Source organism: Triticum dicoccoides, chromosome 1B (genome assembly GCF_002162155.2).
Source record: "Triticum dicoccoides isolate Atlit2015 ecotype Zavitan chromosome 1B, WEW_v2.0, whole genome shotgun sequence".
Taxonomy (NCBI): Eukaryota; Viridiplantae; Streptophyta; class Magnoliopsida; order Poales; family Poaceae; genus Triticum; species Triticum dicoccoides.
Genome location: NC_041381.1, coordinates 661,302,290 through 661,316,163, shown reverse-complemented (window position 1 = coordinate 661,316,163; position 13,874 = coordinate 661,302,290).

The window sequence follows — 13,874 nt, the reverse complement described above, 5'->3', positions numbered from 1 at the left end:
AAGAAGGAGAGGTGATTGTTTTTATGCAACACTTAGACCGGGGATTCAGTCCGCCCAGATCAATTTTTTTCCGGGATGTCCTCGCAAGCTTCCAACTCCATCCGCAAGATATTGGTCCAAACTCTGTGTCCAATATATGCAACTTTCAAGTTTTCTATGAAGTTTATCTTCAAGAAGAGCCAACCGTGGAGCTGTTCCGGGATTTCTTTCATCTGAATCGCCGCACCGAAATCTCAGATGGTCCCAACACAGAGCTTGGCGGCGTTTCAATTCAAAAAGGGAAAGAAGTCGACTTCCCTCATGCAAAACATCATAGCCATCCTAAAGATTGGAAGCAGACCTGGTTTTACTGTCGGAACACTGCCCCTGATGGAGAAAATCCTTTGTCGGGTTATCACCCTCACCGGCTTAGCAACGGCCACCCATTACCTTCACGCTTGACCGCCGCAGAATGGAATAATTTTGCACCTCAACTCGCCAGGCTCCGGGCTCTGATGGCCAACGGTTTAACTGGCATTGATCTTGTCCGCTGCTGGGTTTCTTGGGGCATTTTACCTTTAAGCCCCCACCCCGGATTGATGCATGAATATACTAGTGATGTCAAAGACCCTCAACGATTTCATGAAATAGTAATGACCGATCTTGAAGTTACTGAATCACTGAAGAAAATGCTTGAGGAACCGATGTCTGCATGCAGCCAAACCGGGTTGGCTCCGTTTTGCATCTCCAATAAACCGCCAGCGGTAAAGTTCATTTAAATACTTTACTGATTTACTTCCGTATTGACTGTATACTAACCTTTCCTTGTCTTAATTTTAGGCTAACAACTCCTTTTGGAAACGGACTAAACCGGCCCGGGCTCCCCGTGCAAAGACCAAGGCCACCAAGAAAGCTGGCAAGAAGAAAACCACCGAGTCTTCTGATCCGCCAGAAGATGAATAATCAGACACTGAGGTAGAACTTGACTCACTTGGTTCCTTTTTCGTTCATCTTATTGACAATGACTCTACCCAGGATGATGTTGAGGCCAGCCATGCAGAACATGTTGAGGTAATCCTTCTTTCTTCCGATTCAGATCTTGTACCGGTTCAAAGAATTCGCTGCACAGTCCGGAAAGTAAAACAATCTCACCCCCTTGCTCATTTGGATCCAAAATTTCTTTGAAGACACAGCAAGCTGAAGAACGTCGCACAATCCGGCATAGCGGTCAACAAATCACGTCGTCCGGTTTACCTGATACGCCAACCCGGAAACATCGTCCAGAGGTGACTTGTTCTCCTGAAAAACCTTATCCTTTGAAAGGTTTCTTCCGATGCCCTCTCAATCCGTCTGACCCGAATTACCAGGCTTCTTCCAACTCGTCTGGCGGTTCTTCAACCACTCAGCTGCCTCCTCTCAAAGTCATCGCTGGGTAAGTATATTACTCCTTAATTTGTTTGTTTCATTTGTCGGTTTACCATATTCTAACCTTTGATGTTGCAGTGCCAAGGCTTGATTAAGTAAGAAAGCCAAGACTAGCGACCTTACTGTTGATGTTAATCCGGAGAAGACTCCAGAGCATCATGGCGAAGACCCTGAAGTTGCCATAGACAGCTCTGCTGGGCAAAACCAAGATGCTGATGCTAACCCGCCAGAGGTTGAACCGAATGTAGAGGTTGATACATCACATCCTCCTGCTCCTCCAAGTCCAGCAGTGGAACAGCGGGGCTCAACTGCTGATCCGCCAAGCCCGGTTAACAAACTGCCAAGCCCTGCTACCAAGGTGCCAAGCCCTGTTAAGAATGTAAATTCTTTTAGTCCGGCCAAAGATGATGACGTTGTTGTTACTAGCACTGCATATACCGCCCCTGGTAATCCGGTTGCTCTATCAAAGCACATTGCCAAGGATGAATTTGCTGCTATGAGCAAGGGGAAGGGGAAAACTGATTTGTCAGCTTATGTTGATCTCTCTGCTCAAGACCTTCACCCCGGCTTCTTGAACCGGCTTTACACAAGCCGCGATTATGAAGCCGGTTTAGTAAATCTGATGAAGGAGCGCTATGAGGTAAACAACTTTGCTCTTTGCTCTGTACTGTCATTGCAGTGTGCCCCCCAAGGGCCGGTTTGTCTTTTTAGAAAGTCAAACCGGGAATTTGTATATTCCATACTGTACTTTATAATATTTCCTTGTGTATTTATGATCAAACACACATTAGCCCCCAAGTGCCATGATTAAGACTTGTATTAATCCTTGGGACTTCAATAATCAGCAGAAAAATGAGCCGCATTAGCCCCCAAGTGCCAAGTGTATAACTGGTTATATGCTTGGGACTTTAACAAAGATATTGACATGCTCTCTTACTATTGCAGAGTGAGATAAACCAACAAGTCTCGCAAATTGCTGACCTTCAAGAAAATCTGAAAACCCAACAAGCAGAAACCACCAAGGCCAAGGATGAGTTGAAAACCGCCTTAACCACCATGGAGCAGCTCAAAGAATGGTTCAAGTCTGAGCAGGCCAATTGGGATACCGAAAAGGCTGGATTGCTGAAGCGGGCGGAAAACACTGAGTCAACTCTTAAACCGGTGACAGAAGAGCTTACTGGATTAAAGCGCCAAGTCAATGCCATGACCTCTGCAATATTCGGTAAGGATTGTTTACCAAGGCTTTATGAATAATCCGTTTAGAAATTTTCTCCGGTTTAACATGAACTTCTTAAACCGCTATAGGTAGTCGCATTGCTCATCTGGGTTCTGATATGCGGAAGAAACTCAAGGCCGCGTATACGCTGATTGAACAGCTGTATACCGGCGTCCAACGGGTTATCTGCGCCACTTCTTATGACAATGCAACTCCAACACTGATCAAAGACACGCTGGGCCGGCTATCTATGACACCAGCACAGATAGAAGAATTGAAGCGATCCGCTACCCGGGCTGGCACTTTACTAGCACTGACTCGAGCCAAGGCATGGATAGCTGATCTTGATCCGGCTGATATAGCCAAGGGCTTCCCCAGTGCACAAGAAAACGGCGAAGTATTTGAGAACGACGCCCTCAAACGGGTAACAAGGGAGATGCGTCCTCTGGCGAGTCAGTTGGCAGAAGAGGCTAACTTGACGGTTCACCGGTCCTTCTATGACGCAAACAACAAACGGGTTGAAGCTGTCATTCCTGAAGTGCAGAACCTTATTCCACCAATCCGTAAGCACACTTACGCCCCTGACGTTGATCCGGCTGAGCTTATAAGTGAAGAGGCTGTCTTTCAGGCTTTAACTCGGATTGACTGGACCACCAATGACTTCCAGCCATTGGATGGGGAGGAGGAGGCTGAACCGACGCCCGATGACCCATCTACTTCACATCAACCCGGCGGTGAAGCTTAATCGTCAATTCGGTTGATATGTTAGAAACTATCTGTTGTGAAACAATTCCATATTTTGGGCCTTTGTGCCCTGTAATAGGGTAGTAAAAACTATTTTGATCTGCTGCCATCGTGCAGGAGGAGATACTTTATATGATCCGCCATGTCAATGTCAATTTTGGTTCAGGTATCATAATATGCAACTCATGTGTGTGCATAAAAAAGAAAAGGGTCCTGGTGGTTTACCGCCGGACGGGTCATAATGCCCAAGAAAAGGCCTGATTGAGAATCAAACCGTAAAAATATGAAATGATTCATACCTGTGATGTAACATCCCTGTTGAATTGGTTGATCAACTTTGATTGTGATAAGGGAAAAAACCCAAATATGAAATTCTTGTATAACTCCATCATGTACTGATGTCGTATAGTAAATCATACCGGGTGATGATGCACACCAGATGACCAAAGCCAGGCCGGGTTAACAAACTCCGGTTTAAGAATAAGGTCTGTCAATGTGTAGTTGCAAACCAAGCCGGTTTAAAGAATACCAGGCTAATAAGATGACTGACCAGGCTGAGAAAATCGGTTTAACATAAAGTTTTACAAAACGCAAATAAAACCGTGTAGTCGAGGCTTTTTGAGGGCTGCCAGGCCCAAATTCGAGGCTTTTTGTGGGCTGCCAGGCCGCTGAGTTGAACCATTTAACAAAGCCTTTTAAGATGGACCTCCAACTAACCAATCACCGTTTTAACTTTGACAAGTGCAGGGTCTCAATGAGAGTAACTGTCAAACGTTCGGAGGGCCGTGCCAGGATGACCTGGATAGGAGTGTCTTACTTGATGAAGGTAGGTTTACCCGGGGTTTTAGGTAAATATACCAGGCTTCCAAGCCGTGGGTCGATACCCAGCTACAAGGGTCCATTCAAACTCCTTGGTATTTGACACAAGGAGCCCCCAAGTAACATGATGAGCTGTGCTTATTGGGTGCCTATGTTTGAGTTGTGCATAGCATCCAGACTCTCTTTGGCCCCTTGGGTGTGAAGCTCCCAAGCTTTGTGGCGTGATAGCCGGTTTAACAGGTAGTACTCCACTTTGTCAGCTAAAGCCCCCATGTAACTCAAAGGATATTTGAGAAAAAACAACAGAAGCCCCGCTTAGAGCAAGGATGCTGATTTATTTATTGATCATAATATATACATTGTCGAAATATGTACATAAGAAGAGTCTATGGCTCAAGTGTAATAAGGCCGGAGGAGAGCTATGTTCCACGGCCGCCGGGTCTCCTCCTCAGAGTTGCGTGAGTTGTCTCGAACGTCAATGAGGTAGTATGATCCGTTGTACAGATTCTTGCTGACCACAAAGGGTCCTTCCCAAGGCGGGGATAACTTGTGCATGTCGGTCTGATCCTGGATGAGCCGGAGCACCAACTCACCTTCTTGAAAGGTTCTTGTCCTAACCCGGCGGCTATGATAACGCCGTAGGTCTTGTTGATAAACCGCCGATCGAGCCAAAGCCATATCCCGTTTCTCATCTAACAGGTCCAGTGCCTCTTGGCGAGCTTGCTCGTTGTCCGCTTCAACATAATTAGCAACCCGGGGCGAGTCATGACGTATATCACTTGGGAGAACTACCTCTGCTCCGTATACCATAAAGAAAGGCGTGTAACCTGTTGATCGATTGGGGGTGGTATTGATACTCCACAACACAGAAGGTAATTCTTCCACCCAACAACCCAGCGTCCGCTTCAAGGGAATCATGAGCCGGGGTTTAAGACCCTTTAAATTTTCTTGATTAGCTCGCTCTGCTTGACCGTTGGATTGAGGGTGCGCCACAGATGCTAGGTCAAGCCGGATGTGCTCTCTCTGACAGAAATCCTCCATCTCACCTTTGGAAAGGTTGGTACCATTATCCGTGATGATACTATGTGGAAAGCCAAAGCGGAAGATAATCTTTTTAAGAAATTGAACCGCCGTAGCTGCATCACACTTGCTGACAGGCTCCGCTTCAACCCAGTTGGTGAATTTATCAACTGCCACCAACAGGTGGGTCTTCTTGTCCTGGGAACGTTTAAAGGGTCCCACCATATCAAGCCCCCAAGTAGCAAAAGGCCAAGTGATAGGAATCATCCATAGTTCCTGAGCCGGAACACGAGCTCTACGTGAATTTTTTTGACAAGCATCACATCGCTTTACCAGATCCTCCGCATCAGCATGAGCTGTCAACCAGTAGAACCCATGATGAAAAGCTTTTGCAACCAGGGACTTTGAACTGGCATGATGACCACAATCCCCTTCATGAATTTCCCGTAGGATCTCTTGGCCTTCTTCCGGAGAAACACAACACTGAAATACGCCTGAAACGCTACAGCGGTGTAACTCGCCATTGTGAATAACCATGGACTTGGACTGTCGGACTATCTGTCGAGCCAGAACTTCATCATTTGGTAGCTTGCCCCAGCTCATATACGCCAGATATGGAACCGTCCAATCCGGTACAACGTGTAAAGCGGCCACCAACTGAGCGTCCAGATCAGGAACATCCAAATCCTCTTCTGTAGGCAACTTAACAGACGGGTTATGCAAGATATCTAAAAATGTGTTAGGAGGTACCGGTTTACACTGAGATCCAAGCCGGCTCAAAGCGTCTGCTACTTCGTTTTTGCGCCGATCGATATGCTCAACCTGATACCCTTTGAAATGACCCGGCACAATATCCTCCTCACGCCTGTAAGCCGCCATGAGTGGATCCTTAGAATCCCAAGTACCAGAAACTTGCTGAGCCACCAGATCAGAATCTCCAAAACAACGAACTCGACTTAAGTTCATCTCTTTGGCCACATGGACACCATGGAGCAAAGTTCATACTCAGCTGCATTGTTAGTACAAGGAAACATCAAGCGGAGGACATAGCAAATTTTATCACCTCGAGGGGAAGTAAGGACAACTCCAGCCCCCGATCCTTCCAACTGCCTGGATCCATCAAAATGAATCGTCCAGTACGTATTATCCGGTTTATCTTCCGGTGCTTGCAACTCGGTCCAGTCATTGATAAATCCCACAAGAGCGTGAGACTTGATGGCTGTTCGAGGTACATATTTTAAACCATGTGGACCAAGCTCTATTGCCCACTTTGCAACCCGGCCAGTTGCTTCCCTATTTTGAATTATATCGCCCAAGGGAGCAGAACTAACCACTGTGATTGGATGGCCTTGAAAATATTGCTTGAGTTTCTGAATGGCCATAAAAACCCCGTACACCAACTTCTGCCAATGTGGATAGCGTTGTTTTGACTCAATCAGGACTTCACTGATGTAGTATACAGGTCGTTGAACCGGATATTCCTTCCCAGCTTCTTTACGCTCAACCACAATTGCCACACTGACCGCTCGGGCATTGGCAGCCACGTATAACAGCAAAGGCTCATGATCAACTGGGGCTGCAAGAACCGGCGGTTCAACCAACTGTCGCTTTAGCTCCTCAAAAGCCGCATTGGCTGAGTCACTCCAGACGAAATCATCCATCTTTTTCAACATCTGATACAAAGGAATTGCATTCTCTCCCAAATGACTAATAAACCGGCTAAGAGCTGCAATCTGACCTGCAAGATGCTGAACATCATTGATACACTTCGGTTTAGCCAGGGATGTGATGGCCTTAATTTTTTCTGGGTTAGCCTCAATGCCCCTGTTGGATACAAGAAACCCGAGAAGCTTGCCTGCCGGAACACTAAAAACACATTTATCCGGATTAAGCATCATCTTGTAAACCCGAAGATTGTCAAACGTCTCCTTGAGGTCATCTATCAGTGTTTCTTTCTTCCTGGATTTTACCACAATGTCATCCACATAGGCATGAACATTACGCCCAATCTGCGTGTGAAGACAATTTTGCACACAACGCTGATAAGTGGCCTGAGCACTCTTGAGCCCAAAGGGCATAGAAACATAGCAGAAGGCTCCAAAGGGAGTGATGAAAGCTGTCTTCTCCTGGTCCTTAACTGCCATCTTGATCTGATGATATCCTGAACAAGCATCCAAAAAACTCAGGCGCTCACAACCCGCCGTCGCATCAATGATCTGATCAATACGTGGGAGGGCAAAGGGATCAGCCGGGCAAGCCTTATTCAAGTCCGTGTAGTCCACACACATATGCCAAGTGTCGTTTTTCTTAAGAACCAGCACCGGATTAGCCAACCATTCAGGATGAAACACTTCAACGATAAACCCAGCAGCCAACAGCCGAGCTACCTCTTCACCAATTGCCTTGCATCTTTCTTCATTAAAGCGATGAAGAAATTGCTTGACCGGTTTAAACTTCGGATCAATATTAAGAGTGTGCTCAGGGAGTTCCCTCGGTACACCTGGCATGTCAGAAGGCTTCCATGCAAAAATGTCCCGGTTCTCACGGATGAACTCGATGAGCGCGCTTTCCTATTTTGGATCCAAATTGGTGTTGATGCTGAACTGCTTGGATGAATCGCCAGGTACGAAGTCAACAAGCTTAGTCTCGTCAGCCGGTTTGAAATGCAAGGTTGGGTCATGCTCAGTGGTGGGCTTCTTCAGAGGGGTCATATCTGCCGGATCAACATTCTCCTTATAAAACTTTAGCTCTCTGTAGCACAAACCGCCTCAGCATAGGCCGCATCACCTTCCTCGCAATCTAACGCGATTTTTCGACTTCCATGAACCGTGATAGTCCCTTTATGACCCAGCATCTTGAGCTACAAATAAATATAACAAGGCCTTGCCATGAATTTTGCATGAGCCGGCCACCCAAACAGCGCATGATACGGGCTTTGTATTCTCACTACCTCAAAGGTCAACGTCTCAGACCTAGAGTCATGCTCATCACCAAACACCACTTCCAAAGCGATCTAACCCACGGGATACGCCGATTTACCTGGTACCACACCATGAAAAACCGTGTTGGACGGTTTAAGATTCTTATATGTCAAACCCATGCGACGGAATGTCTCATAATACAAATATTGATACTGCATCCTCCATCCATGTAGGTGCATGGGACTTTTGATGAGCCTCCTACTGGATTGATACCTTGGTTCTCAAAAACTGAGGGAAATACTTACGCTACTATTGCTGCATCACCCTTTCCTCTTCAATGAAAACCAACGCAAGCTCAAGACGTAGCAAGAAGGATTTCTGGCGCCGTTGCCAGGGAGGCCTTCGCTCAAGTCAAGACATACCAAGTACCCATCACAAACTCATCTCCCTCGCATTTACATTATTTGCCATTTGCCTCTCGTTTTCCTCTCCCCCACTTAACCCTTGCCGTTTTATTTGCCCTCTCTTTCCCAACCTCTCTCTCTCTCTCGCTTTTCTTTTTGTGTGCCTGTTTATCCTTATGGCTTTGCCTAAGAGTACCGACCTCCTTCTTAGAAGGTTGGAAGAGATTGAATCAAACATTAGAAGTTTTATGACTTTACAATTTGAGCACAATAATTTCTTCAGAAAAGAGCTTAAAGAACAAAAAGGTTTTTTGGGGCTTATGAACAAGGAGCTTGAGGATATGTCTAAAGAATTTTATGGTTTGAACTCTCAAATTACCCGTCTTGAAAATTCTATAGCCCAAATTTCTGATAAGCAAGCTACCTTAGTCAATAAGATGGTTGCCAAACCAGAAAAATTAGGTGAAAATAATGATGAAGATCTTAAAGTTATTGATGTGTCCCCTATTAGATCTTTGTTTTGTAATATGAATCTTAATAATAATGGGACTGGAGATGAGTCAACTTTAGTTAGATGGCGTCCCAATAATTTGGAGTTTTTAGATAATGATGCTAAATTTGGTAAAAGTGGGATTGGAGAGGTCAAGACTTTAAATAGCATTGAACCCACTATCTCGGATTTCAAGGAATTTGATTATGATAATTGTTCTTTAGAAGGTTGTATTTCCTTGTTGCAATCTGTTGCTAATTCTCCTCATGCTTATAGTCAAAATAAAGCTTTTACCAAACATATCGTAGATGCCTTGATGCAATCTTATGATGAAAAACTTAATTTGGAAGTTTCTATACCTAGAAAACTTAATGATGAGTGGGAACCTACTATAAAGATTAAAATTAAAGATCATGAGTGCTATGCTTTGTGTGATTTGGGTGCTAGTGTTTCCATGATTCCGAAAACTTTATGTGATATTCTAGGTTTCCATAATCTTGATGATTGCTCTTTAAATTTGCACCTCGCGGATTCCACCATTAAAAAGCCAATGGGAAGGATCAATGATGTTCTCATTGTTGCAAATAGAAATTTGGTGCCCGTAGATTTTATCGTTCTTGACATAGATTGCAATCTTTCTTGCCCTATTATTCTTGGTAGACCTTTCCTTAGAACGATTGGCGCGATTATTGATATGAAGGAAGGGAATTTAGATTCCAATTTCCATTAAGGAAGGGCATGGAGCACTTTACAAGAAAGAAAATGAAATTACCTTATGAATCTATCATGCGAGCTACTTATGAATTGAGTGCCAAAGATGGCACTACTTAGATCTATCTTCGCTTTTATGCCTAGCTAGGGGCGTTAAACGATAGCGCTAGTTGGGAGGCAACCCAATTTTATTTGCGTTTTTTGTTTTTGTTTCTATTTAGTAATAAATTTTGCATCTACCTTCTGTTTAGATGTGTTTTTATGTTTTAATTAGTGTTTGTGCCAAGTAGAACCTATAGGATAACCTATGGTGATAGTTAATTTGATTCTGCTGAAAAACAGAAACTTTTCACGCACGAAATTAGTTTTGTTAAATCACAGAAACGTGATTTTGCGTTGAGTCATTTTGCTGTAGATCAATAGACAAAATTTCCAGGACTTCCTATTTTGGTAGGATTTTTAGAGTTCCATAAGTTTGCGTTAGTTACAGATTGCTACAGGCTGTTCTGTTTTTGACAGATTCTGTTTTTCGTGTGTTGTTTGCTTATTTTGATGCATCTATGGCTAGTATTAAGTGGTATGAACCATAGAGAACTTGAAATACAGTAGGTTTAACACCAATATAAATAAAGAATGAGTTCATTACAGTACCTTATGTGGTGGTTTTGCTTTCTTTTACTAACGGAGCTTATGAGATTTCCTGTTGAGTTTTGTGTTGTGAAGTTTTCAAGTTTTGGGTAAAGATTTGATGGACTATGGAATAAGGAGTGGCAAAAGCCTAAGCTTGGGGATGCCCATGGCACCCCAAGATATTCAAGAGTAGCCAAAAGCCTAAGCTTGGGGATGCCCCCGGAAGGCATCCCCTCTTTCGTCTTCGTTCATTGGTAACTTTACTTGGAGCTATATTTTTATTCGCCACATGATATGTGTTTTTCTTGGAGCGTCGTGTATGATATTATTTTATTTTTAGTTTACCACAATCATCCTTTCTGCACACACCTTTTGGGAGAAGCCCACTTGATTGAAATTTATTAGAATACTCTATGTGCTTCACTTATATCTTTTGAGCTAGATAGTTTTTGCTCTAACTTATATCTTCTAGAGCACGACAGTGGCTTAATTTTTTAGAAATTGCTAGTCTCTCATGCTTCACTTATATTATTTTGAGAGTCTCTTAGAACAGCATGGTATTTTCTATGGTTATAAAATTGGTCCTAGAATGGTAAGCATCCAAGTTGGGTATAATAAAAACTATCATAGGAAGATATTAAAGTCATGCTAGTTGGGTGATTATGAATTTAAAGAATGCTTGTGTTGAAGTTAGCAAGTCCCGTAGCATGCACGTATGGTTAAGGTTGTGTAACTAATTTGAAACATGAAGTGTCCTTGGATTGTGCATCCTTATGAGTGGCGGTCGGGGACGAGCGATGGTGTTTTCCTACCAATCTATCCCTCTAGGAGCATGCGCGTAGTGCTTGGTTTTTGATGACTTCTAAATTTTTGCAATAAGTATATGAGTTCTTTTGACTAATGTTGAGTCCATGGATTATACACACTTTTACCTTTCCATCATTGCTAGCCTCTTCGGTACCGTGCATTGCCCTTTCTCACCTTGAGAGTTGGTGCAAACTTCACCGGTGCATCCAAACCACGTGATATGATACTCTCTATCACACATAAACCTCCTTATATCTTCCTCAAAACAGCCACCATACCTACCTACTGGCATTTCCATAGCCATTCCGAGATATATTGCCATGCAACTTTCCACCGTTCCATTTATCATCATGACACGCATTACTATTGTCATATTGCCATTGCATGATCATGTAGTTGACATCGTATTTGTGGCAAAGCCACCATGCATAATTTTTCATACATGTCACTCTTGATTCATTGCACCATCCCGGTACACCGCCGGAGGCATTCATATAGAGGCATATCTTGTTCTAGTTTCGAGTTGTAATTCATGTGTTGTAAATCAATAAAAGTGTGATGATCATCATTATTAGAGCATTGTCCCCCCCCCCCCCAAAAGAAAGGCCAAAGAAAAAAAGGAAAAAAAGAAGAAAGGCCAAAAAAAGGAAGGCCCAAAAGAAAAAAAGGAAAAAAGAAAAAATAAATAAAAAGGGGGCAATGTTACTATCTCTTTTCCACACTTGTGCTTCAAAGTAGCACCATGTTCTTCATATAGCGAGTCTGATATGTTGTCACTTTTATATACTAGTGGGAATTTTTCATTATAGAACTTGGCTTGTATATTCCTACGATGGGCTTCCTCAAAATGCCCTAGGTCTTCGTGAGCAAGCAAGTTGGATGCACACCCACTCGTTTCTTTTGTTGAGCTTTCATTCATTTATAGCTCTAGTGCATCCGTTGCATGGCAATCCCTACTCCTCATGTTGACATCAATTGATGGGCATCTCCATAGCCCGTTGATTATCCTCGTCAATGTGAGACTTTCTCCTTTTTTGTCTTCTCCACACAATCCCCATAATCATATTCTATTCCACCCATAGTGCTATATCCATGGCTCACGCTCATGTATTGCGAGAAAGTTGAAAAAGTTTGAGATTATTTAAGTACGAAACAATTGCTTGGCTTGTCATCGGGGTTGTAGAATTCGGGAACATTTTTGTGTGACGAAAATGAAGCATAGCCTAACTATATGATTTTGTAGGGATGAACTTTCTTTAGCCATGTTATTTTGAGAAGACATGATTGCTTTTATTAGTATTCTTGAAGTATTACTATTTCTTATGTCAATATGAACTTTTATTTTGAATCATTTGGATCTGAACATTCATGCCACAATAAAGAAAATAACATTGAGAAATATGTTAGGTAGCATTCCACGTCAAAAATTCTGTTTTTATCATTTACCTACTCGAGGACGAGCATGAACTAAGCTTGGGGATGCTTGATACGTCTCCAACGTATCTATAATTTTTGATTGTTCCGTGCTATTATATTACCCGTTTTGGATGTTTATGGGCTTTATTTTACACATTTATATCATTTTTGGGACTAACCTACTAACCGGAGGCCCATCCCGTATTGCTGGTTTTTTTTTGCCTATTTCAGTATTTCAAAGAAAAGGAATATCAAATGGAGTCCAAACGGAATGAAACCTTCGGGAGCGTGATTTTTTAGAATAGACGTGATCCAGAGGACTTGGAGTGCAACCCAAGAAGCAGCCGAGACGGCCACGAGGGTGGAGGGCGCGCCCCCTATCTCATGGGCCCCTCGGGCAGCCACCGACCTACTTCTTCCTTCTATATATACCCACGTACCCCGAAAACATCCAGGGAGCCAACGAAAAACAATTTCCATTGCTGTAACCTTCTGTATCTGCGTGATCCCATCTTGGCGCCTTCACCGGCGCTCCATCGGAGGGGGAATCGACCACAGAGGGCTTCTACATCAACACCATAGCCCCTCCGATGAGTTGTGAGTAGTTTACCACAGACCTTCGGGTCCATAGTTATTAGCTAGATGGCTTCTTCTCTCTTTTTGGATCTCAATACCATGTTCTCCCCCTCTCTTGTGGAGATCTATTCAATGTAACTCTTTTTGCGGTGTGTTTGTCGAGATCCGATGAATTGTGGGTTTATGATCAAGTTTATCTATGAGAAATCACTACAAAAAAAGACACATCCATGACATTTTGGGCCGAACGAATTTTTTTTCTATCATACATATGACACTTCTATGACGATAATTGTGACAAAACCCGGTATCATCATAGATGTGGTGGGCTCCTACTTCTATGACAGAAAATGGGCTTTTCGTCCTGGGCAGGCCGGAGACTTAGCTGCATGACATTCTTTGGGCCGTCCATGACGGAAAAAACCATGGTAGAAGCGAGGGCGTGGAAATTTCGGGGAGTTCCCGGTTACGGTGGGAGGTCAGGGGCCGAGCGATGCGTGTTTCTCTCATACACGTACACGCGTGTGTGCGAGGCGTTGGCTCTAACTGAACCCGAGCGAGGCGTTGGGCTCTAACTGAACCCGAGCGATTGCACTGCATGCTACGCGTTACTGAACCCGAGCGATCGATCGATGGCTGTTAACTGAACTCGATCGAGTGATTCCTTCGCTACTGCTGCTAACTGAAGCCGATTGATGCTGCCTCTGGGATGAACA